The sequence below is a fragment of the Grammomys surdaster genome, unplaced genomic scaffold (assembly GCF_004785775.1).
Source record: "Grammomys surdaster isolate TR1022 unplaced genomic scaffold, NIH_TR_1.0 240, whole genome shotgun sequence".
Lineage (NCBI taxonomy): Eukaryota > Metazoa > Chordata > Mammalia > Rodentia > Muridae > Grammomys > Grammomys surdaster.
This window is the reverse complement of record NW_021604685.1, coordinates 436,865-452,688: the sequence shown is the minus strand read 5'-3', so window position 1 is coordinate 452,688 and position 15,824 is coordinate 436,865. Positions and strand designations below refer to the sequence as shown.

The 15,824-nt window shown below is 40.7% G+C and overlaps 1 pseudogene; it reads right to left on the bottom strand.

Moving 5' to 3' along the window:
* Nucleotides 1–13,069: 13,069 nt before the first annotated feature.
* On the bottom strand, nt 13,070–14,499 carry LOC114626829 (annotated as a pseudogene).
* Nucleotides 14,500–15,824: the final 1,325 nt, after the last annotated feature.

Genomic DNA, 15,824 nt, shown 5'->3' with positions numbered 1-15,824 from the left:
TCTCTCTCTCTCTCTCTCTCTCTCTTCCCCCTAACTGGCACTTTTTACTTCATTGATATAATTGGGTGATGTATGCTCATATATGTTTCCATGTAGTTGTATATATGCATTCCATGTTGGGACATCATGAAACATAACTCAGTCTGCCCAGAATTACTTAGTAACAGTGACCACTTAGATGTTTTTCTTTCATTTTATTCTACACACTGAATTGATTTTTAAAATTTTACCTACCTTTAAAAACACAAGTATGTATAGGTGTAAATCGTAGCGTTTTGATATATATTACAAGATCTTGTAATTACACACTTACAAATTAAGGTACTCATTTACCTTCTTAAAACCTATGAAACTGCTACTTTGTAATCTATTGAATGTTTCATAAATATCTTAAAATTCTATTTATTCCTATAAAATATTCATTGTCATAAAAATAAAATTTAAAAGTTAACATTGAGTACACTGATTTTAATAATTATTTCTTTCCAAAGCAAATTCTTAAATAGTTATTAATCAAAATTTCTGAGTTTAAGATGTGTTTTGTGCCTCTTTACTGACTAAACCGTCTCTCCAGTACATGTTTATTCTCTCTCTCCCTCTCTCCCTCTCTCCCTTTCTCCCTCTCTCCCTCTCCCCCTCCCTCCCTCTCTCTGTCTCTCCCTCCCTTCCTCCCTCCCTCTCTCCCTCTCTCCCTCTCTCCCTCTTCCTCTCTCCCTCTCCCCCCCCCAAATGATTACAAGCTTCATTTGATGGGCTGTTCTAATGAAAGTGCAGAAGACAAGGAATACTGAGAGAAACATGGCTAGGGGAGGCTTTGCTCATGGAACTTCAGAGGGGAACAAGGACTATATCAGACACTAGACTAGAGGCCATTCATGTGAGAGTTTGGCAAGGAATCTGGCTACATTCTGTTAATTTGAATGAAGCTGAAATTAAAATGTAGTGGATTGATTTGGTGGGAGGGGTGCAGAGAAAATTTCAAGGCAGGATGGTCTTCTGACTGGTGCTGAAAAGAAGGTTGCAATTATTAAGGGGATTAGCACCATTAAAGAAAAGTTTGATCCTCTGTTCTCCAAAAAATAGGAAAGGCAAACAAGACCCAGCCTACTAAAGGCTCTGTGGTAGTTTGACTAAGAACACCACCTCGAACCCCAGGTTCATATATTTAAATGCTTAGTCTTCAGGAAATATCACTATTTGAGAAGAATCAGCCGTGTATCTGAATATTGCTCTCACATACTGCTCCATTGCCATGACTACCATGATAATGGACTAAACCTCTGAAGCTGTAAGCAAGTCTCCAATTAATATTTTCGTTTATAAGAGTTCCTTTGGTCATGGTGTCTCTTCACAGCAACAGAACAGTGACAGGTTCAAATTTGTGAAAGGAGAGACCTTAAGAGGTTTTATGTTCTTAGAAATCAAGCACCTGGGAAGTGACTTGGAAGTTACACCCTGGCCTATCACACAGAAGCTGCTGCAACTGTGGTCCAAGGGGTATATGCTCCATCCTGATCTTACAGCACAACTCGGCATGGCATCCATATTGCACTGGTTTTGGAGGTGTGAAAGAAATTAGATTAGATGGTTACTGGCTTTATTTTCTCTGCAGTTTGAGAGATCTGCTGAGTCCTGGGTACATATGTATATTATTATATTAGCTTCCTTCTTCAATGTCCTTATATAGGCTTAGAGTAGAAGGTATGGCTCAGATTAGTAATAGATTTTCTCAGCTCAAATGATCTGGATTAAAGGTCAGTCTTCCCACCTCAAGATCTGAATTAAAGGTGTGCCTTTTCCCAACTCAAAAGATCTGTATTAAAGAAGTGTCTTCTTACCTCAAATATCTGGATTAGAAGCAGATCTTCCTACTCCAAATTAACCAAAACTCCCTCATAGATGTGCCCTCCATTTTTAATTCTAGAGGTAGTCAACAACCAAGAATAGCTATCACAAGTCTACCCCTTGCCAAGTTAACACACATTCATATCTCCTTATGTTGTGATTAATTTCCAAATGAAAAAACAACCAGGTCATAATAATGCTTAAACATGATTTAACTATCATCCATACAACTGCAAGCACATTTTAAATTTAGAATTGGTGGGAATTTCACTTGAGGGATATTATTTTAGTCTCAAATTTAAATAGAAATACCATTGATAGTTTCTTAACTGATTTTGCACCACATGATAAAAAAAAATTAGGAAAGTAAATACAAATATCTGTCCAAACACATTCTTAACAAAATACTACAGAAACACTCATATCAACAATAATCCTCATTTCTGTAACTGGTAACATGGCTTTAGCTGGCTATTTATGCCTACCTTCCTCTACTACTCATTTTAGATTTCCTCCAACCTCAGCAAAACATCTCTGTAGGTCTTGGCTCTTTTCCTGGAGGAGTTGACCCATACTTTCACTCCTGATGGGTCTGTGCCCTTTGTCATCCTGCCTGGATTAGGTTGTTGTAGTTTCCCATTGACTTTAATCACAGGGCATGGTAGCACCAAGAGATCTGCTCTTCAGATATCACCTTTCTTACTTCCATTGTGGAGAAGCAATCCAATTTCCCCTTGGTAATCTGAACGGACCAATCATCCTTCCTAACAATATCATTCCTTTCTTAGCCTACTGGCTTAAGGGCGTCAGAAGTCCCAAGTGGCCAGGGGCAAGTCTAAACTTCCAGTTCAAAGGAATGCTTATTGTGTCTCCTGGCAGGAGAGCTTCCCATTCTGGAAGCAAAACCTCTAGACCTGAAGAATTAAGGTAGTGGGAACAGGAAAAAAATTTTAGTGGGTCATAAGTAGTGTTATTGAGTGGAACTGTCACCTTTTTTATTCCTTGATTCCCTAACCCATGGATCCTGGCTATGGAAAAAACTGAAACATATTGGGCAGTGATTCAAAGCATATATATCGGCTTCTGGAGAACCCTGCTTTAGACCTTGAACCTGCTGCCATTTAATTGGTGCTGTAACTGTGTCTTCAAAAGGTCATTCCACCATTCTATCAGACCAACTGCTTCAGGGTGGTGAGGAAATGTTAAGACCAATCCTGGCTCCACTGTCACCTCTTTGGTTTTTGTGGGGCATTGCTGTGACAGTCCTGACCATGTTGTTTTGGGGAGGATCATGGAAGGACTTTGGAACTTTAGGTGAGAAAAGTCATTGAGTGTTCAAAGCTTGGTGAGCTGTTCTGTAGGCTCTTGGACAATAAGCATGTCAAGGACAATGCATATGAGAGCCTGGCTTGTGACGTTTCAGAGGGGAATTTAAAGGCTATCAGGGCCATTTGTTATTTTGAGTTAAGACTCCGTAAGTTCTTGTTACCCGGAGCTGAAGAATCAGCTGTGATTAACAACGTATCCAACTACTAAAGTGAAAGCTTTGCTTTGCTAGAATTCTTTCTTGATGCTGGTCAGTTGTAGCTGAGAAATTAGTGCTAATTAAGAATAGACCGTCATTGCTGAAGTGAAATCTTCTGGAAAGTGTTTCCTGAGAGTCAGCACACAGAAGTTGTGTTCCAGACAAGGCCAAGTGTGTACCTTGTGCTGGGAGCTGAGCTTGGCGATCTAAGAGTTACCCAGGTGCTACTGGTTTTGAAGACACAAAGTGGCCATGGAGAAAGGCTCAGGCTTGGCACTGTGAGAGTCCAGGTAATGCCAGAGTTGAAGGTCCCGGAAGGAAGGGGTCATACTGAGAGGGTGAGGCTTAGCACTATAAAGAGAGCAAGCCAGTAAGCAGCACCTATCCATGGCCTCTGCATTAGCCCCTGACTGTGGTTTCCTGCTCTGCCTGAGTTCCTGCCTTCACTGATTTTGACAATGACCTGTTATATGGAAGTGTGAATTAACAAACAAATGAAAACCAAAACACAAAAACAAAAACCCTTTCCTCCACCAGTTGCTCTTGATCATGGTGTTTCATCACAGCAATAGCAACCCTAACTAAGACAATATGGCAGGATAAGAGTTCCTGATAGGAGGCTCTCCTAGGACATTGTGTGAAGCAATGAGCAGTGAACGTGAAGCCTGGGCAGCAACGGAGACTCCAAGATGTTGGAGGTGCCAGAGCCATGAGATGTCTGTCAAGATGAGTGAGTGGAATTACACACACACACACACACACACACACACACACACACACACACACACACAAGAGAGAGAGAGAGAGACAGAGACAGAGACAGAGACACAGAGAGAGACAGGCAGAGACAGACAGAGAGACAGACAGAGAGACAGACAGACAGAGAGAGACAGACAGAGAGAGACAGACAGACAGAGACAGGCAGAGAGAGACAGAGAGACAGACAGAGAGACAGACAGAGAGACAGACAGACAGAGAGAGACAGACAGACAGAGAGAGACAGACAGACAGAGAGAGACAGACAGACAGAGAGAGACAGACAGAGAAACAGAGACAGAGATAGAGATTTCAGGCAGCAAAGCTAGAGGGGCAGAATCACCTAAGCCATTTAAAGCTAATACTCCAGCTCCAGATATTAGACATGGAACTACAGGATTTGGTGTTTGTCCTGCTTGGTTTTATTTTGGTCTTTGCTTTGGTCCTATCCTTTCCTATCATTTCTTCCTCCATTTTAGAATGAAACTGTATAGTTTGTGACCTAGAACATTGGAAATGAGGAATTTTTAATTTTCCAATGGAGAGTTCACAAATAAGAGACTGCCTTGAGGCTCAGAAGACTCTTTAAACTTTTTAAGAGTATTGAGACGTTAAAGAGTAGAAGAACTTTTGGAATAGGGCTAAAAGATTTTTGCATTTATCACAAGAGAAACATGATCCTATGGGTAGAAGTGGTATATTGTTCTTTGAATATGCTATGCTCCTTATAACCTCATGTGTTTGAACTCCTGGTTCTCAGATGGTGCCATTGTCTGTGAAGATTATGCGATCTTTAGAAAACACAGTCTTGCTGGAAGAAGTATGGCATTTTATGACCTGATCTCATTTGTTAACCTCTCCCTGATTTTTCAGTGCAGAGTTAATATGATCTGCTGGATTTCTGCTCTTGCCACTATACTTTTCTGTCTGTTACTATATCTTTCTCATCATGATAGATTATATTCCTATGTAATTGTAAACCAAGATAAACCTTTCCTCTCTTAAGTATATGTTGAGAGTCAATGGTATTTTATCATAGTGACAGAAAAGAAACTAATACACATTCATTTCTTTTGATATTTAGAAAGGTGCAAATTATATCAAATTGATGCTTTCGTTGCCGATGCATGTGCCTTACACCAGTTTTGTCCCCTAACCTCTCCCTATGTCTACGCTATTTCATCCATAACATAAGAAAAAATCCTTCAGTGAACTTTCTGTGATGAAACTGTACAATTTCCAGTTTACTTTGAAGCTGTCTTGTAGCAAATATTTTATTCAAAATCTTTCCTAAAGGCAGGAAAAGACTCATAAGATTAATTAATACAGTTCTCCTTTTCAAGATAGGTGTGGTGGTTTGAATGAGAATGGCCCCTATAGGCTCATAGGTTTAAATACTCAGTCCCAGGTGGTGTAAATGTTTGCTAAAGATTAGGAGGTGTGGCCTTGTGGGAGGAGGTGTGTCACTGGGGGTGGGCTTTAAGGTTTGCCAGTCTCAGTTGACTCTCTTTGCCACTTGCTTGTGAACCAAGATGTGAGCTCTCAGATACTGCTCCAGTCCCATACCTGCCTGCTTGTTGCCATCTTTCTTGCCACAATGATCATGGACTTACCCTATGAAACTGTAAGCCCCCAAATGAACTCTTTCCTCTATAAGTTTCCTCGTGTATGCTGTCTTAGTATAGAAATACAAAAGTGACTAAGACACTAAGACATAGCTCTCTTTCTTTAGGAGATGATGCTCACCTAGAATAAGTTCTGAGATAAAACAAAACAAGATTGTAATGAACATAATGAAAAAAATGCAGGTTAAGTGTAAAATAACTTGATTAAAAATTTTATTACACCTAAGGCTGCACGCTGCACCTAATAATTAAAACTTAGTAATATTACTTACTTAAAATAATCAAACACATAACTCAAAAAAAATACACAAACAAACTGTGTATGTGAATCTTATAGCACCCATTAAACAGTATATACACAAAAATAAAAAGCAATGCTTGGCTCTGCACATCTAAAAAAATGACACCTCAATCTGCTCTGAGGCTTAAAAGTCGCCTCCAAAACCCTAACCCTCAAATCAAAAACTTCTATTCAAAACTAAATCTAACCTTCAGCTAAAATACATCACACAATACACAATACATACTAACCTAAAAATAAGCTTAAAACCATAATCAAAAAAATAAGATATAAGTATTATATAACCTTCAGCATAATAAAATATAATTTTATTATACTAACTACATATATATATCAATAAAATATAACTTTATTATACTATCTATCTATCTATCTATCTATCTATCTATCTATCTATTCTTGCTTGCAACAAAGACACTGGTTGGGGGAAGAACCTCTATTAGAAATCTTCCTGGAGGTTTTAGAGCTCTTATTTAGTGGACAGAGGAAGGTTGCTATGTGAGGATTCCAACCAAAGTGTATGGGTAAACTTTGGATGAACTCAGAGATACTAAGATTTTTATGCTTTTCAAAACTTGAAAATAGGCAGAAGATGGAGTTTTGAATGGAATTCCCTCATTTGGGTACTTGAGGTGCCAGTAGCTGGAAAAGGACCTCCATGTTAGGGAAGCTGACACCTCTCAGTTATAAACTAGACATTTTCCACATTCTCACTGTTCACATCACACAAGAATATCTATGGTCCCTTTGCTGCATTAGCTTAGTGTGGTCTCCTCAGTTCTTTTTTCCAAAGGATTTTATAGTTACTTAACCAAATCCAGGAAGAAATGATCTTTTGGGTAACTGTAGTACTCCTTTTTAATATATAAATGTTTTTTTCTCCCTACCCTCATTTCCAAATCTTATTACGGATGAAACCTTTATCCGTACTTCTGCCCAAAAGCATTCTTTCCCAGGGTTACTAATATTTTACATAGCCCTGAGATAAAGTTACAGCGAAATAGAATGTAAAAATTTCAGTGCCAGCTTGTTTTGATAATGACCATGGCTGAATTGTAGAACACTGACTGACAAGTAACTATATTCTTTGAGACTCCCAACCTATCTACAATAGTCTCAGGTTAGAGCTCTTTAGCAACAGCTGTCCTATGTGGCAACAATTCCTGTTCTCAGGGCTTCTGGAGGATCTTCATATAGTAGTAGTAGGTGTGATTTTAGCCCCCTCTAGAGACCACATTTCATCCAGTTCCAGCTAGGTACGCTTTTATGGCAAACTGGTAGATTTTCTACCCTCACATGCCTTTACTCAGGTATTTTAACCAGTCCTTCTCAAACCTTCCAAGTAGGAGTAGGAGTGACACTGGGTGTATCAACTACACTACAGGGGAGGGTCCACACTCAGGAGTAGCTAGCTGGCCAACACAAACTCAACACCATGTTTGTCTTTTTGTTGTTTTAAGAGAGAGAAAGACCTTAACATCGGGTAGAAAGAAAGGTGGGGAAGATCTGTGAGGAGTTGGGGGAGGGGAGTGAATATAATCAAAATAACTGTATGACATTCTTAAAGAATAAATTTTAAAAAATAAAAAGAAAATAAAGCCCTTGCTCTGTCTTTTTTGCTGGGGCAGACTCCTAGCTGATCGGCTCCCATGAAGATACCATATCCTGACCCATCATAGAGAAACCACTGTACTCAGAGCAGTGAGTAAGAACCCTCCCCCAACAATCCTACACCCCAGAGCTACAACTGGAAGCCTGGAGCACTCAGGACCCATCACCCACCAAAACCCTGCCCTCTCGAATACCACTCCTCTTCTGCCCCTTGATCCTTTCTACTGGAACAGACTCCTAGCTGGCCTGCTCCTGTGAAGACACCATATCCTGACGATTCAAGGAACCACTGTACTCAGAGCAGCAGAAGATCCGCTGCACTCAGAGCAGTTGAGGAAGCTGGGCTCTCAGGAGCTCTAACACACCCAGGATCATAGGATTTCAGGATCCTAGAGGAAGCCTGAGTCCCAGGAGCTCTTCCACCCAGGAGCTCAGGATCACAGGATCACAGAGACTGCTGGACTCTGAGGATTTCTAACACAAGCAACATAATAGGAGACAGTGAGTGCAGGTAGCACTAGATATAACCAGATGGCAAAAGGCAAGCAAAAGAACCAAACAACAGAAACCAAGGTTACCTGGCATCATCAGAACCTAGTTCTCTCACCATAGCAAGTCCTGGACACCCCATCACACTGGAAAAGCAGGATTCAGATTTAAAATCACTTCTCATGATGATGATAGAGGACTTTAAGAAGGACATAAATAACTCCCTTAAAGAAATACAGGAGAACACAGGTAAACAGGTAGAAGACTTTAAAGGGGAAACACACAAAAAAAAATCTGTTAAAGAATTACAGGAAAACACAACCAACCAGGTGAAGGAATTAAACAAAACCATCCAGGATCAAAAATGGAAGTAGAAACAATAAAGAAATCACAAACGGACTCTACCCTGGATATAGAAAACCTAGGAAAGAGATCAGGAGTCATAGATGCAAGCATCACCAACAGAATATAAGAGATAGAAGGGAGAATCTCAGGTGCAGAAGACACCATGGAAAATATTGACACAACTGTCAAAGAAAACACAAAATGCAAAAAGCTCCTAACCCAAAACATCCAGGAAATTCAGGGCACAATGAGAAGACCAAACCTAACGATAATAGATATAGAAGAGAGTGAATGGGTCTGGGCCCGAGCACAGAGCAGATCCCAGGTGGCAGCTCTGTACCCAACCTCACAAAACCCAGAGGAAGAGGGCCTCCCAGGAGTTCTAACCCGGGCAGTATCTCAGATAATGGGTCTGGAAAAAAAAGATAGTTTACTTATTTCAAATTATTTTCAAAAGTTTCTAGGAGATGCTAATTGGCTAAGATCTTATTTGAAGCTCCCCACAAAAGAATTTAAATCTGTTTAATATTCTCAAGAGAGATGTAAATCCTAATTTCCCTTAACAATTAATTGACCAAAGAGGAAAATCTCACAAAAACTAGAAGAAGCTATTATTAATAGATATATAGTCTGATTAGTTGTTGACTGTTCTATAACAGTCCTTTGATAAAAGAGATTATTAATATAGATTTATATTTCTTTAAATAGTGTCTTCATGACTCTCTGAGTGTGGAAGGAGCAGCTGCTGGCACATCTGTCCTGATTTTACAAGAACTCTGAAAAATTGGCTTTAAAAACAAAAGAGGGGGAATAACACCCCCCAGAAGGAGTCCCCCTAAATACTCTCCATCATGCCTTGTTCACTTTTAACTCTCTAAAACTGAAAGCTCATGACAAATCTTCTGCTGACTGCCTCTGTCATCACCAAGACCAATAAAAACTATGCCACAGCTAAGTGGAAGGACCCTCTTACCCTTAAAGGGAATGGCCCAGACCCAGTTCTCTTATGGGGCCGAGGATTGATATGCCTGTTTAATACCACAGAAGGCACAGCTAAATGGCTACCAAAAAGATTAATGAAATAAATAGATACCCCCACAAAGCCAAGCCCAACCATAAATAAGATGAATAACAATTGACATCCAGGGAAGAGAAATCTCCCTGAGAACTACCTTCTTTTTCCTTTCCAGGTAAAAATGAAGCACCCGTGATATCTGCTGTTAGAAGTTCTAATCCTGATGCTTTCCTCCAACCTTATACTACTCAGATCTTTGACGGGCCACTGACAAGAACATCAAACAGCTAGAGATTGACATCACTAATCTGAAGAAATTTCTCGTTTCGCTGTCTAAAGAGACCTACAAAAATTTCAAAGGACTTTATTGGACTTGATTTACTCTTTTACAATAGAAAAGACTGTGTACAGCTTTTGTCTGTGTACAGCCCTCAAAGAAGAATGTTGCCTTTACATAGACAAGACAGGGATGGTTAAAGAGAGCATGAAAAAGGTCAGAGAAGGCCCTGAGAAAAGACAGAGACAGAGAGAGAAAGATGAGAGCTGGTACAAGAATTGGCTTTCAACCTCTCCATGGTTGTCAACCCTACTTCCTCCAATCTTGGGACCATTAATTGGGTTATTTTTGCTTATTTCTTTTGGTCCCTGGGCTTTAAATAGACTGACTAACTTTGTGAAACAACAGATAAATAATTTGGTAGCAAAACCTACTCAGATACATTATCATAAGTTAGCTATGGAGGACCACGAGACTCAAGATGATGTTGTTACTCTATCTAGGGTGTTCCCAAAACCCATCTCCACCCAACCTAAAAGAGGGGTTCTGCCCTAAAAGGGGTTCCAACCTAAAAGAAGACTTCTGCCCCTAGACCAAGCAGAGAGGGGCCATCCAGAACCCCCTCTGACTGGCAATCTGAATTCTTGCTTAGGCTATGAGGCTAAGCACTGCAAGGGAATATAAATAATAGTTAAAAATATCTCTCTGGGTTCCCTGGGGGACAAGCCTGGCTGCATAGGGGTTGATGTCAAAAGTATCCCCTCTCCAGGAAAAAGATATCGGGATGGGTATGGCCCTCATGCCTCACTAGACAATGACAGGGGGACTGGAGCCATTACAAAGTCCCCTTCAATTACTGAAGGACAGGCCTCTATCCCCGCCTTCGCAAGATCAGAATCGCCACAGCCCTTCTATACGTAGAGAAGGGAGGAGATGTCAGGGGGAGCCCTGCTTATATACTGAAGGCCTAAAATCAGCCATAGGCCTAAAATCAGCAATAGGCCTGTCATGCATGTATACTAACACCACGTCTTGGGTCTCTCTCTGTGGAAAAACATTGAAACAGAGGGCTTTAAGCTATTTTAAACAGGCAGCTTTTGTGGAAATTTACCAGCCTGAGTAGTCATAGACCCTGTAAATACGTAGCCTTGATGGATAATACGAACTTAGATAAGGACAAGTGAATCATAGACAGAGTCATAGTGACCTGCCCCCGAACCTTCACCCAGCCGATATCCTGTTCTGGAAAATATCTGCATTCCCCCTGAACACACATGCTCCGGTGCCATCCCCTTCCCCATGTCCTGCCTTTCTGTGTTTATAACCCCTGTGTGAATATGTAAAAATTATGATTACTATTTAAAAATAAATAAAATATTAAAAAAGAACAGTGAAGATTCCCAGCTTAAAGAGCCAGTAAATATCTTCAACAAAATTATAGAGGAAAACTTCCCTAACCTAAAGAAAGAGATGTCCATGAACATACAAGAAGTCTACAGAACTTCAAATAGACTAGACCAGAAAAGAAATACCTTCCGTCACATAATAATCAAAACATCAAATGCACAAAGCAAAGAAAGACTATTAAAAGCAGTAAGGGAAAAATGTCAAGTAACATATAAAGGCAGACTTATAAGAATTACAGCAGACTTCTCACCAGAGACTATAAAAGCCAGAAGATCCCGGACTGATATCATTCAGATCCTAAGAGAACACAAATGCCAGCCCAGACTACTATACCCAGCAAAATTCTCAATTACCATAGATGGAGAAACCAAGATATTCCACGACAAAACCAAATTTATACAATATCTTTCCACAAATCCAGCCCTACAAATAGTAATAGATAGAAAACTACAACACAAGGAGAGAAATAACAACCTAGAAAAAGCAAGAAAATAATCTTCCAACAAACCAAAAAGACGATAGCTACACAAACGTAATTCCTTTAATAACAAAAATAACAGGAAGCAACAATCATTTTTCCTTAATATCTCTTAGTATAGGGGAGGATGACCTTGTAGGGCGTAGGTGGGAGAGGAGGAGAGTGAAGGCTGGACTCCCCAGTGTGGAGGAATTCAAGGGCAGGGAGGTGGGAGTGGGTGGGTGGCTGGGGGCACATCCTCATAGAAGCAGGAGGAGTGGGGAATGGGATAGGGAAAGGAAAGGTGATCACATCTGAAATGTAAATAAATAAAATATCCAATAAAAATGAGAGAAAAGATTTTAACAAACATTCTTTGTATGGTTTGTATGGTTTGCTGGTTTCTACACTCCCATTGATCTACTGAATGCCATTTAGGTATGGTTGTTTAACCAGCTAAATTCATTAGACATTTGTGTTATTCAGTTACTGTTTACATTCAATTCACAAAGATTTTCTGAGAATCATTTGAAAATAAGTGGCAGATACCATAAAACTTTATTATTCTAAATAATTTAGCATGCAACTTTTAAAAGTGGGGGATATCCTATTGTAACTAAAACATAGAAAATTAATTTTTAAAGATTTATTGTATGTATGAGTACACTTTCACTGACTTCAGACACACCAGAACTGAACATTAGATCCAATTATACATAGTATTAAGTCACAATGTGGTTGCTGAGAATTGAACTCAGGACTCTGTAAGAGCAGTGATCTTAACCACTGAGCCATAGCATGTTTTAAAATTACAGGAAACACAAACACACAGAATATTAGGCATGACGCCTTTAATCCCATTGCTCCAGAAGCAGACAGGAGGATCTCTGATCTGGAGAGCAGACTGGTCAACATAATGAGCTTCAGGATAGTCAGGGCTACATAGAGAGACCTTGTCTCTAAATAATAAGTAAATCAATGAATAGATGAGTAACTTAAATGAAATTTTAATTTTAAAACATTTAACTTAAAATTAGTATATGTGTTCTAACCTTATCTCAAACAAATGAAAACCCACAGGGCATAGTGAAACAGACCTCCAATGAAGACTCTATACAATGACCATGAAGAAATAAGACCTCATCCACTAGGAGCAACCCAGCCTCCATTTCCCTGGGAAAAGATTTCTTTTCTTTTCTTTTCTTTTCTTTTCTTTTCTTTTTTTTTTTTTTGAGACAGGGTTTCTCTGAATAGCCTTGGCTATCCTGGAACTCACTCTGTAGACCAGGCTGGCCTCGAACTCAGAAATCCACCTGCCTCTGCCTCCCAAGTGCTGGAATTAAAGGTGTGCGCCACCACTGCCCGGCGGGAAAAGATTTCAATCTCAATCTTTCCAGGAAAAAACTGGATCCAGAATCATGCAGACCCCTTTCTCTAGTGGGTTTTCATGTGTCTCTTCACAGTTCCTTGCTGTCAGAAATGCTTGTCACACTTCTTACAGTTGTAGGGTTTCAGTTGAGATGGATGCGGAAATGCACAGTGAGGTTGCCCTTGTGGCCAAAGCGTTCCCCACAAATCTTACACACATAAGGCCTCTCATTCGTGTGAACCCGTTTGTGGTCCTGGAGGGTGGAACAGTGGGCAAACTTCTTTCCACAGACTGCACAGGTGTAAGGCTTCTCCCCAGTGTGGACATACTGGTGGACTTTCAGGTCCGAGGACTGGACGAAGGCCTTGTTGCACAAATTGCACTTGAAGGGTCTCACTCCTGTGCGTGATCTCTGGTGGTGGTCAAACTGAGACCTGTAAAGAAACCTCTTCTTGCATTCTGTACACTGAAACCGAGCCTGGCCAGCAAAAATGTTAACATGTTCTACAGGCTTTGGGTTAGTAGGCTGTGGGTTAGCAGGCTCTGGAATAGCAGCCTCTAGTTTATCTTCTGTATTGCCAATATAGGAGGCCACTCCTTGGGAAGTGGGTAAGTTGAAACCACGAAAACTCTGAAGATCTCTATTCAAGTCTAAATCTCTTTCCAGAATATGGATCAATGATGGCACAGCATCCTCAACAGTGTCTTCTTGGGGCTGCATTGCACCCTTTACTCTTGAGAGAACCAGCAGGATCCAGTGTGGGACGAGTGTCCTGACAAACAAAGGCAGATGTCTCCACCTCTTCCCAGTCAGGAACTGAGTCAGTCCCCAGGCTCTGCTCAGGTCTCAGGTAGGCTGGCTGTCTCCTCTCAGGAATTACTCCCAACAAAATGTCCTCTTCCTGGCTGGTGGATGGCTCTTCTGTTTCTGAGAGGTTCTGCAGCTCTGGGCTCTGCTGCTTCAGGCTGGCCGGGCCTCTGTTGAGAAACTCTGTAGTCCTATTTGATAGATGCTCTTGGGACAAATCCATAGCATCCCATTTCTCCTCTGGAGCTTCATCCTTCCCAACACTGGGATCCCGTAGGAGGTATGCCTGTCCTTGGTAGTAGATTATGGACCACTTGTGGGATCTCCCTTCCCTCAGCATCTCTTCCAGGTCTTTGCAGCTTATCACTCTGCTCTCCTTCACTAAGGCCTGCAACTCTAGTGGCATGCAGATTAAGAACTGCTCCAACACCAGCTGATCCAGGATCTCCTCCTTGCTGTTCAGGTCGGGCCTGAGCCATTGATGTCATAAGTCAGAGATCCTCCTCAGAACCTGGATCCGGTCAGACCCTTTCAGTGGTTTGTAACCTCGGAACTTCATGTGCCAAAAATCAGGGTTGTAGTTTTCCTTTTCTCCATGTTTTACCTGTGATGTTAGCGATAGTGGCTCCCCGATCTGACAAGGCTGTCTGATGGCACATTCATAGCCATATCTGTGGTGAATATTCCCCTTGGTCTAGGAAAACTTTGGAGTGACTCCTGTGTAAACCAGCCTACCCGTTTGGCCTCAGAGATAGGCTTGATGTTGGTTCAGACACCTTGTTCGTCCCGTCTTCGAGTATGCAGTTGCCTGTCTTCCCAGGTCTCTCTGCAAAGTGTTGGCTCTCTGACAGAAAATTAATTTTTACTAAGTAACATACTGTCTATATTCAATGTTCCCCCAAAGAACCATCCACAAAGAAAAAAAACTTGAAGTAGAATACAATAAAACTTCTCAGGCTATATTTGTTGTATTTTTCTGATCTATAATAATTCCTTTAACGTTCTTTCACGTTCCTGATATTTGAAGAGATTAGGCCAATTGTCTTACAAATACGCTTTGTATATTTGTTCGATTACCATCTAAGAGCATCATTTCATTTGTTAAAGGTAATAAACCTTTTGGTTTAGTTTGAGTTTACTTTAGTTTCCCCTCCCTCTACTCATTCCAGTTTCTCCTCACATCCCCTCTCATGTGGATCCACTCCCTTTCTGTCTCTCATTAGAAAAAAACAGCTTCTAAGAGATAACACCTAAACATGACAAAATAAAAAACAAAAAGATAAAAAAACTATCATATTGAAGTTGAACATGGTAACCCAACAGGAGGAGGAGTCCCAAGAGCAGGCACAAGAGTCAGAGACCCACTTGTTCTCACAGTCAGGAGTCCCATAAAAACACTAAGCAAATAGCTACAATACATATACATCACAGGACCTTGTGTAGACCTATGTAGGCCCTGTACTCGCTGCTTCAGTCTCTGTGAGCTCATATGTGTCTTGCATAGTTGACTCAGAGGGCAGGGTTCTCCTGGTGCCCTAGATCCCCCTCTAACCCTTAAAATCTTTCAGCCTCCTCTTCTGAGGGATTCCATGAGCTCTGAGGGGAGGGATTTGAGGGAGACCTCCAATTTAAACTATTTCACCACATAATGTGTAGCTGTGGGTCTCTGCATATGTTTCCATCTGCTGTTGGGGGGAGCTTCTTTGATAATGAATGACCAGATAAGAAACTGATCTATGAGTATAACAGAATATAATTAGAAATTATTTGATTTTTTGTCAGTTGTGTTTGCTTCTACCTTAGGTCTCTGGGATCTCTAGTCTCTGGTTCTTGGCACTCAAGCAGTGTCAGGTATGGCTTCTTTTTCATGGAGTATGCCTTAAGTCAAATCAAGTTCTGTTCCACCCTTTCCCCAGCATATTTTGCAGGCAGATAGATTGTATGTCAAAGGTTTCGTGGCTGGATTAGTGTTTAGGTTTCTCTTTCCTTATTCT